This window comes from Plecotus auritus (genome assembly GCF_963455305.1).
Source record: "Plecotus auritus genome assembly, chromosome: 3".
Classification (NCBI taxonomy): domain Eukaryota; kingdom Metazoa; phylum Chordata; class Mammalia; order Chiroptera; family Vespertilionidae; genus Plecotus; species Plecotus auritus.
In genome coordinates, this window is record NC_137772.1 from 10898736 (window position 1) to 10918986 (window position 20251).

Sequence of the window (20251 nt, forward strand, 5' to 3'; positions counted from 1 at the left end):
CCACTAGGATATGTCGATATGTAAAGATGTCCAGATATATTAACTGGAAAATCTAAACTGATCCCATGTATGTTTGCAAAAAAAAAAGGGGGGGAGATCAATTGTGTGCAGAGTACATGAATGTGCTTAAAAATGAACCGAAACATTCTGGACACAAATTAAAAAATAAATTGTTAACTGTGGTAACTTCTGGAGACTCGGCGGCTGGAGAAATGTTTACATTTTCACTTTTCTATCCGAATTTTTTGGCATAAGCATATGTTTTCTTTATCATTCATTCACTCCCTTCATCAATTATTTGATTCAATCAACAAATATTTAACCAGTTAACTGCCACAATATTTTAAATTTAATTAAAAAAGGACCACTGCTTGCGTCTATAGATGCTTATGGCAGTTAACTGGTTAATGAGCATCTACTATGTGCTGGGAATAGTTGTAGATGCTGGGGTTATAAAAGTGAACCAAACAACCTGCCAATAAATCCCCATGGTGATACATTTCCTGGAGACAAACGAGAAAACCATGCCTATTGGATGCTGACAGTTACGTGCTAAGGAGAAAAATAAATAAAGCAGGGCAAGAGACCCTGGTCAGTAACCCAAAGGAAAAGAGAGAACCCTAAATTCAAAAGACCCAGGGTTTCTCGGCCTCAGCACTATTGACATTTTGGATTTTGGGAGGTGAGTAAGGTTTAGAGGGCTGTCCCATGCATTATAGGATGTTAGTATCATTCCTGGTCTCTACCCACTACAGGCCTGTAGCATCACTTCCCCACCAACTAAAAGTGTCTTCAGATATTCCCAATTATCTCCTGGGCTCAAAATCTGCTTCAGTAGAGAAGCCTAGTTAGAGAAACAACAGAGACCCTTGTGGCTAGGGCACATGGGGGTGGGGAGGAAGGACAGTAAGGGGACCATTTTTTATATAATCCATCAATTTTTGAATAGTTTCAGATTTACAGAAAAGTTGGGAAGGCCAGTTTCCCCTATTGTTAACATCTCACATTATTATGGTACCGTTGTCACAACTAATGAGTGAATTTGATACACTGTTATTAACTATTTAAATCCTAAGGCCCTCTTTCTGTCCCAGGATCCCAACCCAAGACCACCACACTACGCTGAGTCATCATATCTCCGACGCCTCTGGACTCAGTTTCTCAGATTTCCCTTATTTTTAATGACCTTGACCGTTTTGAGAAGTACTAGTCATATATTCTGTAAAATGTCCCTCGAGTGGAATTTGCCTGATGTTCTTCCCATGAGTGCACTGGGTGGGGCTGTGTGTTTGGGGAGTAGGTGAAGCGTCATTTTAAGCACATCCTATCGCCATGACTTCTCCATGTTGACGCTGATCTTGCTCAGTCAGTTAAGTAGTGCTTGTCAGGTTTCCCCGTGATGAAATTACCCTCTCCCCCTTTTCTGAGCTATTTAGAAGAAAGTCATTATGCTCAGCCCACACTTAAGGGTGGAGAGTTATGCTTCATCAGTTATTTAGAATTAGAGGCCTGGTGCATGAAAATTCATGCACTGGAGGGGGTGGGGGTCCCTCAGCCAGGCCTGCCCCCTCTCACAGTCCAGGAGCCCTCAAGGGCAGGAAGCAACCAGTGATCAGGGGAAGGCGATGCCCCATCACACCTCTGCTGCTGCCACTGCCGGCAGCACAAGCCTTGGCCAGCCCTGGTTACCTGAGCCTCAGGCGGCCCTGGGCAGCTGGGCAGCTGCCATCCGAGCCTTGCCTGCACCTCGGGCCGGCCCTGGGTGGTTGGGGGGCTGAGGGGACTTGGGGACTCCGGAGGCAGGCGCGCGGGCCCTGAGGGCGGGCCCGGCCTTGTCATGCACCTGCCACCCCGGTGGGGCTGAAGGGACTGGGCACCGCCATCTTTGAGGGCATGACAGGCAATTAGCATATTCCCCCCTTATTGGCTGTGGGTGCTGCCATCTTTGTGATGGTGTGAGGGTCAATTAGCATATTCCCTCTTTATTAGATAGGATTCTTCTACCGGGGAGATTTGCCTAGTCGTTCCCACTTGTGCATTTACTCAATCATTCTTCAGATCAGGAGGAAAGGTGACTTTTAGGACTTTGAACTTTACTTGAGGATTTTGACATGCCCTAACTAAAGTGAAAAGGGTGGCTCTGGCACCTGTGTTGGGAAAAGAATGCAGGGCGGCCAGGGCAAAGCTGGAGGGAGGCCAGTTAGAGGTGAGAGACCACAGTGGCTTAGCCCAAACGTGGTAAAGGTGGAGGCAGATGGGGAGAAGTGATCAAATTGTGGATCTATTTCAGGATTTGCTGATGAATTGGAGGCAGAGGGGAGGGGAGGAGAGAAAGAAAGAAATATCGGAGAAGGTTCCAAGGATGGTGTGCTGAGCAAGTAACACTGAGCTGTCAGGTACTAAAAGAGGGAAGAATGAGGGAAGAATAAGTTTAAGGGAGTAAGATGAAGATGAGGAGTTCCGCTTTGGACAAGTCAAGGTGGAAATGCCTGTTGTAAATATTAAATGGGTGGTTAGCTGTGTGGCAGGGGGCCAGCCTGGAGACATCAATGTGAGAATGGTCAGAATATAGAAGATGGTATCGAAAACCACAAAATTGAGATCACCAATGGATGGAGCTCACCAAGATAGAGAAGAAAGCAACCCCCATTGCTCCCCAAGATTTAGAGAACAGCAAAGGAAAGGAACCAGCAAAGGAGACAGAGCAGCTGAGGAGGTAGAAGCAAGAAACAGGGGGGGGGTGGGATGGGGCGGTGATGGAGACATAAGTAAGTTAGACTTCTTGAACATCTGAAGCCTGACATTAGAACCTGGATATGAAAGATCCATACGGTTCATGCCATGCTGCTCCCCCCACCACTGAAAGGTCCTGGATATCCTCTTTACTCTCTGCCCTCCCAGCCCAACACCCCCCCCCGCCCCCCCCGCAGGTCACTAGGGAAACACCCAACATGTCAAGTTACTGCAGCTGTTCTCTGGCCATGGCATTTCAGTCACTCAGTCCAACCACAGCTCTGCCAGCACCCCCTTACTTCCCACATCTGGATCCCCAAACACCTCAGTCATCTCTCTCAGCTCACCCACCACACTTCTCGTGGGACACAGCACAGCTGGAAGAAACTTACTGCGCCACGTTATTAACAAAGACCTGTAAAAACTCTGAATGTTCTGAGCAAAGCTGGCCAACGGAATGCCAGGGTAATGAGAATAAATTACTAAGTGTGGTTCTTTTGATCAGGGAAAAAAGGCCATTTTTTAGGAGATATTGTTAACCTTGCAGTAATATAACCAAGAACTGTGAACTCAGGTTTCACTATAAAATGCCTTGATCAAAAAACAAACCATAAAAAACTATGGCTGCTATTCTGTGCATAACAAACAATTAAGCTGAAGGGAATGAAGATACTAATACCATTTCATCTAAAAAGTCTAAAAAGTACATTATCACCTAGAGTGCATGCTTACGAAAATTAAACTCAAAAACTCATTTTAGCCAAAGGCTACACTTTGATATTTAGAAGGTGATCAGCTACTGGAACTCGCAGTAATTTGGGGTTGCTTCCGCCTTCCCCAAAGTGTAAACAAAGAATGTTCACCCAGTGCAGACTTTAGGGAAAAGGGCCTCGGGTCCAAAGCTTAAATATCTTTAGTACAGGATCCCTGAAAATGTAAAAATAAGAGAAAAACAATTTTTTTCTGGTAGAGCTCAGATATTAATATGCTCATATATCTTCATTAGGGAGCGCTTCATTGTAAAGAGTTCCAATCAATTCCTGCAACTGCACAGTCTTCGCAGATCAGAACCCAGCCCCGAGCTGAGGACCTGGCTGCGTATGTGTAGGCGGAAAGCTGCACATTCAGAAGAGTTTCCTACGCTGGGAAACCGGACTGTGCGTGGCCCACAGGGTTATGCAACACACAGATTCTACTCGGTGTTGTATATTTATTGTTTAGTCATTCTAGCTCTCGATGCAATAGGGGAACAATGCTAAACTCTCTACTGCACGTATGATAAAAACACGCAACAACATCCGAGAACTCTGTGTTCTTCTTCATGTCTCCTGCAGCTCCCATCCGTACCAAGGCCAGGGATGTAGAATGTAACTGACCACTCCAAGTTAGAGCTTAACGTTCGGTTTCAATGGTGTCACATTTTTAGATTATTTTTTAAAGATGTCTAAATTGCAAGGAAGATAACTGCATTTTCAAATAAAAATGTCATGAAGTTGTCAAAAAACAAAATGTGAAATTAAATGACTCGTTTTTTTTAAATATTGCATATTAAATAAATGTTTTATGATCTCTAAAGTCACTTAATAGGAGTCAAATAATAGCTTTGTATCTTCCTAAGAAAGCCTATTTGTTACTCAGCTATAATTAATTCACAGCTTCCAGATAACATTTATATCAGGGAAGAAAATCTGCATTTTCTAATTACATTATAATAGTCACAGACAGGACTCTTAAAAGCTTTCATTCTTACACTGAAAAAATTAATGGGTAGATCTTTATTGTCTGGGTGCATACTAAATCTTTTTAAGCGATCTTAATACATTTTTCAATAAAACTGGGTGGGGGCCCAGCTATGAACCTAGAATTGAACAGCAGCCTTAGGCTTAGTGTATACTTAACTACTTCTGGTAACTCTGTATGTTGTTAAGTTTTTATTGTTGCTGCAATAAGTCTGATTACTCTAGCAATAACTTAATTCCCATATTGCCTTCAAATGATCAACAACTGATTCCAAGTTAACTGAAAACAGTCCTTAAACGACTGATGCTGACAGGGAAAAACCACCAATCTCTCTCCTCAGCACATTACAACTCTCTCAGAAAGTATATGTCAGCATTTACATGATTTAACTAATCCCAAATAATTTTTTAAAAGTTTTCTCGCCCTGAAGAAAGTTAAACAGACTTCCTAACTTTTTTTAAATAGCCTCCATATAAAATGTACTATGTAATTTGCCGGCTGCAGTATCCTATAAAACATGTCTGTGGGCATTCTGAAGATGACTATTTCTGGCAGTTCCGTGCTACTGTGACCTGAGACACGGGACAGGCGACCAGGGGCTGTGTGTGAGTTTCTGGCTGGGCCAGGCATCCCTGAGCTACCCCCTTCTCTCTCTTTCCTCACTACCATGACCACTATCTCCTGCTCATCCTCCAACACTTTCTCCTCATCCACACTCCAAGGCAAACTCTGCCCACAGAGGTAGACACACTGTTTACCTCTTGTAATGGAAGATGATCTCGCTGGACGTATTTTTCTCTGCAAACAGAAATTATTCAAATAATGTTTTTGGCAGGGTAGGCAGTAATTAACACTGGCCGATTCTTCCAAGCCTGAATTAGTAAGGTTTTATTACAGGTCAAATGACAAGGTTTCTGTGTATTTCGGTACACATACAGGTATCTCACTGAATAATGGGTGAGGAATGTGAACATTCAATGTACAGTAAGAAAATGAAAGTGATCAGGTAGAAGATCCCTCCTCTTCCTCCCCTTACAAGATGCTCTTCCCCTATTCTCTCTTCTTCCCACATCTCAGAGATGGGGACCCCCCACCCACCCACCTTCAGCTATAAATAAAGACACCCTTGATGCCCTAAAATTCTGCCTCATCTGAGGCTCTTCCCGAAATCCTCTCCCACTCAAACATGGCATTCAAATGACTCTTGGCAGAGTCTACATTACAGGTTCATCCCTACTTGAAAATAAACTTCATTCAAACCAACACCCCATTTCTCTCTTTCTTTTACTGGCAAAGAGTTCCAAAAAAAGTAGTTTCTTGTGCTACCTTGACTCCCCTAGAACTCCCTCCCCTCTAAAGAGATGACTTCCGCCCTCACCTGTTCCGCAGGATCTCAGGTCCACCCAGCAACAGAAAGTTCAAATCAAATGACCTTTTCCCAGTACTCATCCTCCTGGACCTGGTGTCACATTGGACACTATTCCTCTCTAATCCCTAATGCCCTTGTGCCCTCTATATTGTCACAGGCTGCCTATAACACAGAGGCAATCTACAACGTATAGAGAATAAAGGACACAATTTTCCTGATTCTCTTCAATACTTTCCTACTGATTCTTTCACCTTAAAGTCTGTCATTATAAATTTCTGTCTTCCAACTCTTTGTATACATGCACATATTCTGACCCTTAAAGATCTCATCTGCTACACCTTAATCATAAAGGATCACCACAGAATCCCGCATCCCAGCCCTAAACTCGCTCAAATGCCACAGACACTCCTCCTGAGATGCCGTCAGACCTAAACTATACGGCCTTTTCACCACTGCCCACTGCAAAATACAGGCATTCCTAGGAGGTAGTGTGGAATACTACCACAATACATCACCGCAATAAAGTGAGTATCACAATAAAGCCAGTCACACCATTTTTGTTATTGTTTCCCAGTGCGTATAAATGGACTACCCTATATTGAAGTCCACTAAATGTGTAATAACACTATGTCTAACTAAGCAGTGTACACACCTTAATTACAAAGAATACGTTACTGCGAAAAATGCTAACCACCATCTGAACCTCAGTCTTTTTGCTGGTGGCGGGTTTTGCCTCGGTGTCAGTGGCGGCTGACTGACCAGCGTGGTGGCTGCTGAAGGTTGGGGTGACTGGCAATTTCTTAAAACAAGACAAGAGTGAAGTTTGCCACACTGACTGACTCTTCTTTTCACAATTTCTCTGCAGCATGCAATGCTACTGTACTCACAGAACTTCTTTCAAAGGTGAAGTCAATGCTCTCAAACCTTGCCCCTGCTTTACCAAGTTTATTTCCATAATCTTCAAAGAATCTTCACCAGAAGCAGACTCCATCTCAAGAAACCACTCTCTTTGCCTACCCGTCAGAAGCGACTCCTCACAGTTAAAGTTCTATCATGAGATTGCAGCATTTCATTCCCATCTTCAGGCTCCACTGCTAATTCCACTTGCACCACATCTGTAGTTACTGCCTCTACTGAAGTCTTGAACCCTCCCAAGTCATCCATGAGGGTTGGATCCTACTTCTTCCAAACTCCTGCTAATACTGACATTTGGACCTCTTCCCATGAATCAGAGCTCTTGGGTGACCAGATGTGTTGTCAAAGAGCAGTAATATGTTAAAAGGAATAATCTTTTTTTCTGAGCTGTAGATCTCAACAGTGAGCTTAAAATACAGGGTGAGGCAAAAATAGGGTTACAGTTGTTTGTATGGGAAATTATATGATAATTAATCCTATATAATAAAGCGCTAATATGCTAATTAGACCGGATAGCAGAACAACCTTCTGAAATGACCTTCTGGAACAACCAGTGGGCGGGGGGTGGGGCTGTGGGGCCGAGAGGCAGCTGGGGCTTCCAGGGCTGAGCCCCTTGTGCAAATTTCGTGCATTGGGCCTCTAGTAATAATATAAGAATTAAACTCTGTGTTTTGCATACTCACAACTGTAAACCTACTTTTGCCCCACCCGGTGTTCAGTAAATCATATTGTAAGCACAGGTGCTGCCATCCAGGCTTCGTTGTTCCATTTATAGAGCACAGGCAGAGCAGATTTAGCACAATTCCTCAGGGCCCTAGGATTTTCAGAATGATAAATGAGCACTGGCTTCAACTTGGTCACCAGCTGCATTAGCCCCTAACAAGGGAGTCAGCCTGTCCTTGGAAACTTTGAAGCCAGGCATTACTTCTCTTCTCCGGCTAGGAAATGCTAGATGGCATCTTCCAATATAAGGCTGCTTGGTCTGCACTGAAAAATCTATTGTCTAGTGTAGCCACCTTGATTAATTATATTAACTAGATCTTCTGGATAACTTGCCGCAGCTTCTGCGTGAGCACTTCAAGTTTCACCTTGCACTTTCATGCTATGGAGATGGCTTGTTTCCTTAAACCCCATGAACCAACTTCTGCTAGCTTCTGCTTTTCTTCTGCAACTGCCTCATCTCTCAGTCAAGAGCGTTGAGACTGTGCTCTGGATTGGGCTTTGGCTTAAGGCAGTGGTCGGCTAACTGTGGCTCTTGAGCCACATGCGGCTTGCGAGCCGAGGTTTGCAGCTCTGTTGACTAATGAGTTTGCCGACCACTGGCTTAAGGGAATGCTGTGGCTGGATGGATTTCTAGTCAGGCCATTAACACTTTCTCAGTATCAGCAATAAGGCCGTTTTGCTTTCTTATTATTCCTGTGTTCGCTGGGGTAGCGCTTGTCATTTCAAAAACGTTTCCTCTGAATTCAGAACTTGGCTGTTTGGAGCTACCTGTTGTTCTAACTTGGCTCTCGATATGTCTTCCTCATTACATTTAATCGGTTCTAGTTTTGATTTAAAGTGAGAGACGTGCACCTCTTCTTCTGCTTGAACACCTAATTACAATATTGTTGTGTCTCAGGGAATAGGGAGAACCCAGGGAGGGAGAGAGAGGGAAAGGCCAGGTCAGTGGGGCAGTCAGCACACACATATTTATGGATTACGTTCTCGGTCTTGTATGAGTGAGGTTGGTGGTGCCCCAAATAATTACTATATTAACATCAGAGGTCCCTGATCACAGACCACCATAACAAATACAACAATGAAAAGCTGAAATATTGTGAGAATTACCAAAATGTTTCACAGCAATAAGAAGTGAGCAAGCGCTATTAGAGAAATGGTACCCACAGACATGCTTGACTCAGGGTTGCCACAAACCTTCAATTTGTACAAAACAGTATCTGTGAAAAGCAATAAAATGAGGTGTGCCTGGAGCGGGGATTCCACTGTATTTTCCTATTAGGGAGAAGTTTTACCTCTTCCATAATCACCCAAGTTTGCAATTTAAGAAATTAAATAAAGAGTGCCCTTGGCGGTCCCGGATCTGTCTCTTGTTTCAACAGTGTTTGGACAGAACAGACCCAAGGATACCCCTTCTTCCAGCTCCAGCCTCTCTCCTGCGTCTCATCCAGTCACCACCTTCAGAACCACCTCCGGGACCAGCCAACACACTGGGTTTTTCTACCTTAACTCCTCATTGCCCAATAACCATGAGCTCCCAAATTCATCAGCATTATTCCACCCAGTGGAGGCTGCGGTCACCCACCTTTCCAACCTGCCGCTGCGGCCTCCACACCCACCTCTCTCTGGGCTTCTATTCCCACCGTGAGGATGTGGCTCTCAGGGGCGGGGGCCGCTTCTTCCTCCAGTTGATGGAGAAGAAGCATGAGGGCGCTGAGCGGCTCTTAAGATGCAAAACCAGCACGGGGGCCGCATTCCCTTCCAGGACGTGCTGAAGCCCCCCCAGGACGAGTGGGCAAAGCTCAGGGCGCCCTGGAGGCCGCCTGGCCTTGGAGAGGAGCCTGACCCAGGCCCTTTGGGAGCTGCAGGCCCCGGTTCTACCCGCAGACCCTCCTCTCTGTGACTTCCTGCAGAACCACTTCCGGGGTGAGGAGGTGAAACTCATCAAGGCGATGGGTCACACCTGACTCACCTCCGCAGGCTGCCGGCCAGACTGGGCTGGGCGGGTCTCTCCCAAAGGCTCACCTCAAGCACCACTAGGAGCCTTTGGAGCCCAGAGGCCTTTGTCTGGCTTTTGCCTGAGCCTCTCCCCGAAACTACTAGCCATTCTTTTAACACCCTGAAGCCCTCTCCCATGCATTGGACCGAATGAAACAATAAAGCTTTTTGCAGAAAAAAAAAATAATTTAAATAAAAAAGAAGGAACTGGGAGACATATGACCTATGATCCATTCCAGCCCCAACTTTGTCACTAATCAACTCTGTGAATTGAAGGAAATTCCTTAATCCTTGGATGCCATTTCTTTATTTGAAAAACTAGAGATTGGACTAAAATCTTTACAGCCTCCTCCCCTCCCCTCACAGATACATAATCTTTTACACACACCCCTCTCTAAATACACCCACAAACGCTCTCTCTGTCTGAAAATTCAGGATTTCTACGATCTTTTATTCTTAACTGCCAAACCTCCAGGTCTACCAAGTTATCTAGACTTTTTTTCTTTCTCGATTTCTCAAAGCTGTTCCCTTTCCACTCTGATGCTGCCACCTAGTTCATGTTTGTATTTGCTCAGCACAGCATCTGCACAGCCTTCCGGTCCCCACACTATTTAGCCTATACACTGCAATCAAGTTAATCCCATTAAAGCGTCTTTGTAATATTAGCCCCTAGTTTATAAATAGTGTTTCCCGTTAGCCTGCTGATTAAGTATATTCTTTTCAGCCTTACATTAAAGACCCTCTGATAATCTGACCGCTGCCTACTCCACTAATTTAACCTCCCAATCTTACCGGTACTTCCTATGTCAAACCAAAATAGTATATCCTACAGCAAGTATGTCAAACTCTTGGCCCGCGGGCCGCATGCAGCCCACAGGGAATATTTTTGCAGCCAATATAACGATATATAAGCAACATTTTAATAAAAATTTCGTAACTTAATTTTCACAAACAATATCCTGTTATACATAACTATTAGTAACCAACTACATTGTTTGATAATGACTGATTACTATATTCGTGTTGCATTCATTTCTCTCCACTAATACCAGCAGCGAATATTTTAGCAGCCGATTGCCACGTCGTTAGTCTTGGACTGACTTGTTTGGTGTGCGCAACGGGAAATATTTTGCTTTTGGAGAACAAGAAAAATAAGTTTATGTGCGTTACACTCATTAATTTGTACAGTTATTCAGTGTTTGGTAAGTTGATGTTCAAAAAGTATTAATTTTTATTAAAATGTTCTATCATTTTATGTTAACGATGACTCACTTATTTCAGCCCTTGGTATTCAGCATGTCTCTTTCGAAATAAACCTACGTGTCTATGAAAATGGAGCTTTTGTTTGTTTGTGGCCCACATACACCTAAACCTAGTTTATTTGGCCCATGTTAGCCTTTGAGTTTGACATGCTTGTCCTACAGCTTGAAACAACCCAGTTGTCCTGAGCGGAGGAAACCATCTAGTGGTGAGGGATCTAACCTTGTAATATCTCCATCTCATACCTTCTAAAAGATCATGCAAACACTATCACTTTATTTTCTCCCGTCCTTCGCTCCTCATGTACAATTTAGTTATTTCCACCTTTTTCTTCCATTTTTTCTTTATTTCCTTCTCTTCTGAACTGCCCATAACATTATCCTCCCTGTCTTTGTAAACCCTACTCATAGACTACACAAAGGAAAGAAGACAATTCATAATCAAGTGAAAGCAATTAAAGAAGCAGTGATGATCCAACCAACCCTTGTCCTAAAGATAACATGACATGCTTAAGTCCCGGGTCTCTTTTCTCACCATTTATCACACCACAACCAACTCGCAACTAATCCCTAATCCTCAAGTAAGACTTGACAAGTAATTAACATTTCTACAACTTGCTTTACAGCACGTCATTTGCGCTCCCCGAATTAGTCCCTCCAGATTCACTTTCCCTCAGAGCATCCTAATATCCACCCACCCCACACCCCAGCTCACTAAGCTGCCATGATGAACTGCCCTCACCCTGAGGCATCTCTCTTGTCACATTGGGTATTAACTCTTCATCTCTCCTCCCACCTGGACTGTAAGCTCCTTGAAGGCAGAAGACATGCTTTGTTCACACTGCGCACCGTGTCCTGCCCAATCAATGTTTGGCACAGAGGAGAGCCACAGTTGTTGGGTTCGTGAATAAACAGATGGATGAGGATTGAGGATGGAGAATGGCAGACTGGACTGAAGAGGAAAGGGGAGGGGTGGAGGGGGGGGTAGGAGGGATAACAAGGGACAATAATAATACATCCATTGCTCCAAAATTAACAGGAAATCCAGGTGCAACCACCAGGCCAGGAACAACACTGCAGATTGCAGATAGCTCTAATTTCCAGCGGCTCAGAAAGAGGTCGCCACCCACCTCACAAGCTTCCCAATTGGCTAGAGGTGATGCTAGATCAGTGTCTACACTGCCCGGTTTATTATGAGGCGCCATACTTGAATAATCCATAAAGGATAAGGATTAAAAAATGACTGATTTTCCTAAGAGGTTTGTAGAACACACTTATTATAGAGTTATCTCCACATATATAATAAACTATGCAATTAAGCAAGAATTTTGGCAAATATACTTAAATCTAGGACTTAAAAAGAAAAGATTGAATTTTTTAAAAAGTTTAAAATGTGAAATATCCAGAGTCTTCATCTGATCAAATACATGTTTGAAATAAAAGGCTCCTCTCAAATATGAGAAGAAAAAATGGCAACTTTCTGATCTTCATTAAATGCGTTCCCTGCATCAACTCATTTCAAAAACTCCTGTCCAGTGCCTAAGGATACACTAACACTTGCAAATTGAACAATTAAGCCAGATAGAAAGATACAGTTTGACTTCATCATCTATATAATTTGGTCAAAAGAGAGCTTACCTATTGCAATTTCCCACTCATAAAGATTAAACACACACCTAGCCTTATGGCTTCCAGCTATTAAAGCAGGTCTAGGCCACGGAGACAACATTGACTGCAACAATAATGAACTAATTTGATTCAACCTATTGCCTCTATGTAACATCTGCCAAACTTGGGTGAAAACAGGTTGCGGTAGACTTTATGATAAGGGAGTGAAAACATCTAATCTGTAAGATCCCTTTCACCTAGGTCCTATGACATTCAGAGAAGTGACTGCTCGCTTACTGGTGGCTCAAGAGCTAAATCTAAGGCAGGGGATCAAAGGAATGAAAACTGTTAGTCTGCACATAACTTTTAGATTCCTCTTTTGGTACCTGTCCAAAATATGGATTTAAATGATCTATTGACATGGTAAGAACCTACTGGGATGGTTCTAGTGATTAATTAAAAGATACAAATGAATACACAGTTGACCTGAATGATTTGATGAAGTCCTCTAACAACCTCACTTCCTTTCAGAGTGACAAAGAATTTGGCTCCTTGGAGATGTTCATTTTTGCCAGACGTGGGTACACAAATGCACACTTGATTCAAATCAAACCTTGCACTGAACTTGTTAAATGCCATGTTTAGCATAATTTAAGAGTTATATCAACTATCTAATGTTTTAAGTATTTTTACATCCATCTTAAAGCTTAAATCTATACCAAGGAAAGAGTAATAATTGTGGAACCAGAGCTGGTCCTTCTAAAACACAAAGACCAAAGCCAAGTATCAGAATTAACCTATATCACTGGAGAAACTCACTTTCATGAGTAACTTTACTAACTAGATGTACTGAATAACAACCACAATTCTAGGAGTACTATGGAAAACCACCACCATACTCGATTTAACACGCGCAAATATCTTCTTAAACTACTGAAGCCTACCTCTGAATATATAAAAGACTTAAGAATCTGCTTTTGTAAAGATAAATACATAACCAGATAATTTGCCTTTTAAATATTTTTTTCGATTGTAATAGTCACTGTAAATATCCAGTTTTGAAAGAAAAATCTACTCTACCGGGCACCAGGGAGTTGCTTAACAAAACCACTTAATGAAACCGTAGTTCAGAAGCATGAAAAAAAAAAGCCCTTTAACTGCACAGAAAATATTTATGAGTTTACTTTCCTAATGCATACAATCGCGTCCTTGTGTTCAAAGCCCTGCAGTTCACATCAGTGGGAACAAAACAATCTTACAGACAACAGAAAGCGAGCTTCCAGAAGGCACTTTGAGAAAGAAAGATCATTAAAGAACCAGAATCTTTCTTTAAAAAGCCTCTCTCTTTCATGAAAAGAAACAAACTGATAACCAGCACACTGTGCAGAGGGTTAGCCCGAAATTTATCCATCGCACCTATCAATGTATCAACCGCATCTCTCTCCATTCAACCAGTTAGCACAGAAAGCTCAGAGCAGCGCTCCTTCGGGGCGCAAAACATCTGGCAGAACTCTGCGACTCCATTTCCAAGATGCCATCTCTTAGCCACTGGCCTCTCTTTTCGTCTCCCCTCCACCGTGAGCACCAGCTCATAAACTGGAAGAATGGATCCAGCAGAGATCGGTTAAGCCCTACGCAGGCACGAGTGTTACCGAAGAGAAGAGGGGAGCGCGCAGGAGGTTCCCGGCTCCAGGGAGCAGCGGAAGTCCTCGCGCCCGGCCGCCCGGTAGCCCCGCGCCGCGGCGGCGCTTTGATTTCCAGCAATGGCTCCAGGACCGGAGCCGTGCGGCTGGGGCCGGCTCTCAGCAGCGCCCTGCTAGCTCATTCCCATTCCGTTCAAGTCGCGGATCGTCCCCCGCGCCCGCCCCGCCGCCCCGCCGCCCCGCCGCCCCGCCTCCGCCCCTCGCCGGCCGCCGAATCCAGGGCCAGCACTGAACTTTGCAGTGGGCAGGCGCCACCGCACCGCCACCGTCCAGCCGGGCCCTTTCTTTCATCCCCTTTTCTGAGCTCGGGCGGGAGCAGGGTCCGCAGCTAGGCGATCTGGGGCTAGCACCCACGGAGCCCCAAGCGGGCCACCCCACGCGGCAAGTGGCACGCCTCCCCGGCACTCACCGCGCGGCGCCTCTAGCCCACCGCCCTCAGCTCCAACTTCGTTCCGATCAAACTTACAGCAAAGTTGGCTCAAGTGGCGGCGCTGGTGGCGGCGGCGGTGCTTTCGGGGGCCCTGCACCTCCTCGCCTCAGCGCGCCCTGGAGCAGGGATCCGGTCGGCCGGGGGTCTCAGTGGGCGCGCAGGTCCGCATGGTGTCGCCGGCCAGGTGTCCCCAGATCGCCGCTCGCCACCCCTGCACCTCGCTCCCGGACCGGCCGGGCGGAGTAGATCCCTCCGCCCGCGGCCACGCCCGCGAGCGCCGGCGCTCGTTTCTCCGGCTCGGAAACTCGCTAAGACTTTCCCTGGCAGCGGGACTCAGCCCGCGGGTCCCGGGCAGTGACACCCGGCGCGGGTCCGAGATCCCCTGCGGCTACAGCAGCCAGCACCTGGCGAGGAGAGGAGCGAGTACCGAGGGCGATCTGGCGACACTCCAAGGAGCAGGGTGGGGCTGGCTCTAGTGCCGAGTTAGGCAAGGCCAGCACAGATTTGTACAGAGAATTAATATGGAATGTTTCTTACTAGGAAAGGGGAAGTTAAAAAAAAAAAAAAAAGTCAGCTAAGGCAAATGAAAAAGCTTCCCACGCCTCCTTTTAGAGTCTCTAGAACCTTCAGGGAATTCCTCCATCTGCATGTGAATGTCTCGGTTCCGGGTCTGCAATAGCTTAGGGGGGAGGGGGTCCAACATCCTCCGAAAGGTCTGAAAGGAATGCAGTTAGGTCGGAATGACTTCCTCCTCCAATCTACAGTAAGGTAAGATCCGGGGAAATGAAAGCGCTCCCTTCGCAACCTCGGTGCGGAGCTGGTTAGACCCCAAAACTTCCCCAACCCAGGTGAGGAACCCCAGTACCCGCCTTCCCGGACCGACACCCCCGACTCCCTGGTCGGCGGGACAAAAGGCAGTTCGGCCGCCTCGTGCGCTTTCCCAGCCGGTAAGCCGCACCCCGCAAACGGAGCCCATTCTTACTAGAAACCACAAATTCCCTAGGGAGAGAGGGAAGCCCAGGACGCCTAGGAACCCCCCCCCCTTCCAGGAACTCCCCAAGCCGGGGCGCGCAGTCCGGCTGCTCGGCTCTGAGCCCGTCCTCTGCGCCAGCAGCTCCGCGCACGGAGACGCCGCCGAAGCCTGAAATGCTCCCGGGCGTTGGGAAATAGCCCCGTGGAGAGACCGGGCGTGACCTCGGAAAGTTTCTGGGGCGCGAACATTTTAACTCTCTAAGGACAAAGATCGGATTTCCCCGGAACCTGTGGAGGGGACTGCAGGGAGAACGCGAGGCTGATGGGGGCGAGGGGCGTCTAGATTTCAAGAGAGAATTCCCTGCGTTCCAACGTTAATGCAGTTTTCTTTTAAACCATCAAGAAGGTGATTTGGTGGTGGGGGGGGGGGGGGCTAGCAGATTATGGCTGGGAAGGAAAAATGCCTGCAGAGTGAGTGTGCTGATTAGTACGTAGCACTAAGAAGAGCACGTAGTGTAGTCCCTGCGCATTGTTTAGAATACACACAGTATCACACACCCAGCAGATACTATCATCCAGACACTTGGCCACGGCCACAATGCGCAAAGTGCTCAATTTCATACATGGAACACCTCGAAAGTAGGTGACCTGATCCCCAAGCTCAACCGGTTTGCGCCCTTCGCCGAATTCTAACTCAACAAAACACAATCCCACAAGATACACCAACAGCTGGGGTGGGGAGGGGGTGGGGTGGAGTAAAAGTAAAAAGACACACCATCCTGTAACATAAAATCACAGGATTTTTTTAAATGGCACAAAAGAATTCCTGGAGAAAATGACCATTCGTTAATAAATGATAAGGTTTACTCAAGCTAAAACAGCTGTTTGGGAATCCCTATGTTCCAGTCTCACTGAGAAACCTAATTGCCTGGAACAAGTTACACTGGGGTCGCCACGGAAACGCAGAGAGCCAGAGATCAAGATTTCAGATTCCGGTGCTGCCACGGTTTCCCTGACCCTTTAGCCCCAAATGAATGAAACAGAGGTGCCTTTTTGCAACCATCGGATTACCTTCACGCGAAAAGAGAAATGTAGTTCAAGCTCCACGTTTGTCCTTTCCATAGTCGATCCACCCTAACCCTGTCCCCAAAGGCTCTCGGAAATGAGGGGGTTGGGGGGGATGATTTTCCCGAAAAACAAAAACGCTTTCCTCCAACACCGCCTCTGAATCCAGTCCACTCAAGCTAGTATTTGTAAATTACGAATAGAATGGGCCGGAGTGGGCGGGTAATTAAGACTGGGGTGGCGGCGACAGAGCTCACGCCCCCGTCCCAGGAACAGGTCCAAGTTCGCGGTCCGCAAGCCCGCCGGCGGGGAGCGCGCGCCTTGCCTGGTGCCCGGCCTAGAGGGCGCTGCGCCACTGCGAATCACCCGGCCCCGGATGCGCCCTCCCTGGGCGCTATTTCTATAATAAGTTACATTCAAAATAATGCACAGACAGCATAGCTTTTCAAGTTTTCTTTACCAGTGCTATGTCTGTATTGTATGAATTCCCAAACCTATGCATACCGATCTTTCATTCGCGAGCCAGGCACGGCCTGAGGGGCGTGCAGCTGGCCGTAGGATGCACACGCTCCCCGCACTAGCTTACAGCCAAATACCCCCACGTAATTTAATTTACGTTGAAACTTAAATACAGGAGGCTTGCATTAAACAAAGAACTCACCAGTCCAGCCGGGTCCTCGGGGCTCCCCTTGAAAGTCCTCGGCCGCTCTGTAATCCCCAGGAGATTTGGATTTTTGTTAGAAGCCCTGTGGTCTGACGTACCAACTTTGCCTCTTCCCTCGGATCTTCAGCATGTCCCCAACCAGGGGGCGACCCACCCGCGCTGCCCGGACCCAGGTGGCCGCATCTCCGGAGGCTTCCGTCCCGGGCGAAACTTGAGTACCAAAGCGAGGCTGGCTGCGATGCGCGAGGGCTGGAGAGAGGGCCGAAGCGAAGCCAAGTTTGTCTGGACTTGTCCAGGCAGCGAGCCGCCGAGTTTGAGAGTTGCGGCCGGGAGCGGCGGTGGATCACTGCCTCTTTCCCCGCTCCCTCCCTCTCGGAGGGACTGGGGGAGGGGAGGTGACGTCAGAGCCCCGCCTTGCCCCCGCCTAGGGGCTAGGAAGGGATTCTCTGGCGGAGTCCGCCTCCGGGACTGTAGCGGCGGCGAGCTGGGAGGCTGGGTTGAGGCTCACCTGCCGCCGCTGCCGTCCCTCCCGGGCAGCCTCTGCCCCCCTCTCTCTCCGGCCGCGTCTCCGGGCTCCGCTGACCGCTGGCGCTCCCCGCACCCAGCACCCGAGCGGCCCGGGCCCGGGCCCCCCGCTGCGCGCCCCTCTCTGGCTCTCTTTCCTTCCAGCCCCCTCCGGCCGCGATTCCCACGCCTGGAACTGCAGGTGATGCTCTTCCTCTTCTGCAGCTGAAACTCGTCGCGACCTGTCGCCTGCCTGGGCTTTGCAGGGAGGAAGCGCGAACAGCCTCTGCAGCCCGGCCTGGGCGACTTGTACTTTGTAGCCCTCCAACTTCTGGAGGTGATCTGTTTCAAACAGTTCTTGTGCTCTAGCGCAGCCTGTGGTCTTCGTGTTGAAAATCACGGAGCCATGTTTTAATTTGCAAATCCTTTCCTAAAGAGCCTAGGTTTTCAGACCGTACTCGGAAGCTGAGAAGGTTCCGAGGGGTGGGGGGAGAGGTGGAGGAGGAGCCAATTTCTGTGTCTCTTACGAGTCTTCCATCGTGACCGGGGCCGATACACTGATCCGTTGTCTGCTCCTCGCAGTATAGCCTGCGATACATGCAGGCAGTGTTGGCGTTTAATTTATAAATGAATGCGTCGTTTTACGTAATTGTCCAGACCCCAGGAAAAAAAAAAATCTGCTGTGGATTTTTTTTTTTAATGTCGCTAAAATACCAAAATAAAATAGCTCCTGAACTGCGTGCAATTCCCAGGGAGCCATTTCTGTGAGTTGGTTGACACTATTCCCAGAAAGTTGGCATTGAAATTCCAAGATTCCTGGGGAAGGGCTGGGGGTGGCTGGGTTGGAGGTAGTACTGAAGCGGCTACCAACACTGCATTTGCAGCCACTGGTGTAAATTAGTGGTCATTTTAGCGGATCCCTGTCTTTGAAAGGTAAAGAGCAAACCCCGGAGGACACAGGAAGCAAGACAAGAAATTAAACAGTTAAGCGAATGAAAGTGTTGTAGTGCTGTATGTGCTTAGCCTTAAGGAAGTCATATAACTTATCTAAGTGTCAGTTTCCTCATCTGTGGTGAGGGAATAATACCTGTTCCACACGGTAAAAATGTACTCGTGTAGTTGCCCATTCAAAAATATATATTAAATGCCACTTACTTGCCTGGGGTATGGCATTCATTCAGGCAGGCAGTACTCTTACTGAGCATCGTATAAAGTGTCTAGCAAGCACACAGGTAATATCAGTTGTCTTACCCACCCTCGTTCTTTGAAATGTCTCCGTTTTCTCATCTATAAAATTGGGAAGAGTTCAGGGAGGTTATCACACATCATTCAAGGTACTTTTTTTATTTGGAAGGGGGAGAGCAGGGAGAGGCTAGGAGAATGGAGAGCTATGGGAAAGAAACTTAGAGGCCCCCACAGAGCCAGGGGGCTGCCCCCAAGGTACCAGATTCCAGATTCTAGAAGAAGGAGGAGGCCATCCAAAGAAAGACTGGCTTGAAAGGCCAACCTGTCTGAGCAGAGGACAGACACCTCATGTTTCACTATTTCAACCACACAAGCTCTCTCCTTTATGTCAGTCGTTGAAATTAGAAACTGACCATGTATTACAAGTTCTATAAATGATACACATAAATTCTCCCAGACACTGCTGTGCAAGTCAGTTGGGTTTGCTATACTAATCTTTAGAGTCATCATAGATAAATCTAATTATTTCTATTTAAAAAAAAAGAAAAATACACATGAGAGGAACTTCCTATATAATAGTTGATGGAATTAATAAAAATTGCTTACTTTCAAAAACAAAATGAGAGGGGCAGAAAACATTTAATAAAACCTATAGACCTGCCAGATCCAATACCATAGGTAACCACAAGGGGCTATTATTAAATTTAACTTAAGTTCTTTGGTCTGACTACCTACCTGTCAAGTACTCAATACATACTTGTGGTAGTGTCTTCCATGTCATTCAGGGCCGATTAAAGAACATTTTCATTATGAGCAACAGTGTTCGAGACTTTGCTATGGTTTTCCAAGGCTGCATCAAGTATCATAATCTTGATGCATTCAATACGGAGTCACTTCCAAAGTAAAAAAAAAAAAGAATCACAGAAGGATTCACTCATCCCACAAATATTTACCAAGTACCAACAACATACTAAATGAAATTAGAAGGACTCAAAATTTAATGAGATAGGTATGGTTGGTGAGTAAGAGATATTAACATGATTAACATGGCTTGCCCAGGCCAGGTGGCTCAGTTGGTTGGGAACTTCCTCCTTTTTACCAAAAGGTTGCATGAACTATTCCTGGTCAGAACACATACCTAGGAATAGACCAGTTCCATCCCCAGTCAGGGCACCTACAGGAGGCAACCAATCAATATGTCTCTCTAGCATTGATGTTTTTCTCTCTCTCTCTCACTCCCCCTCTCTCTCTAAGAAAAAATCAGTAAACATATCCTCTAGTCAGGATTTAAAAAAAAGAAATATTAACATGGCTTAACAAAGGTATAAATGCCTTAACTGGAGGAAACGTGAAACCCTCGTGTTAATTCTTAAATGTAGTATTTCT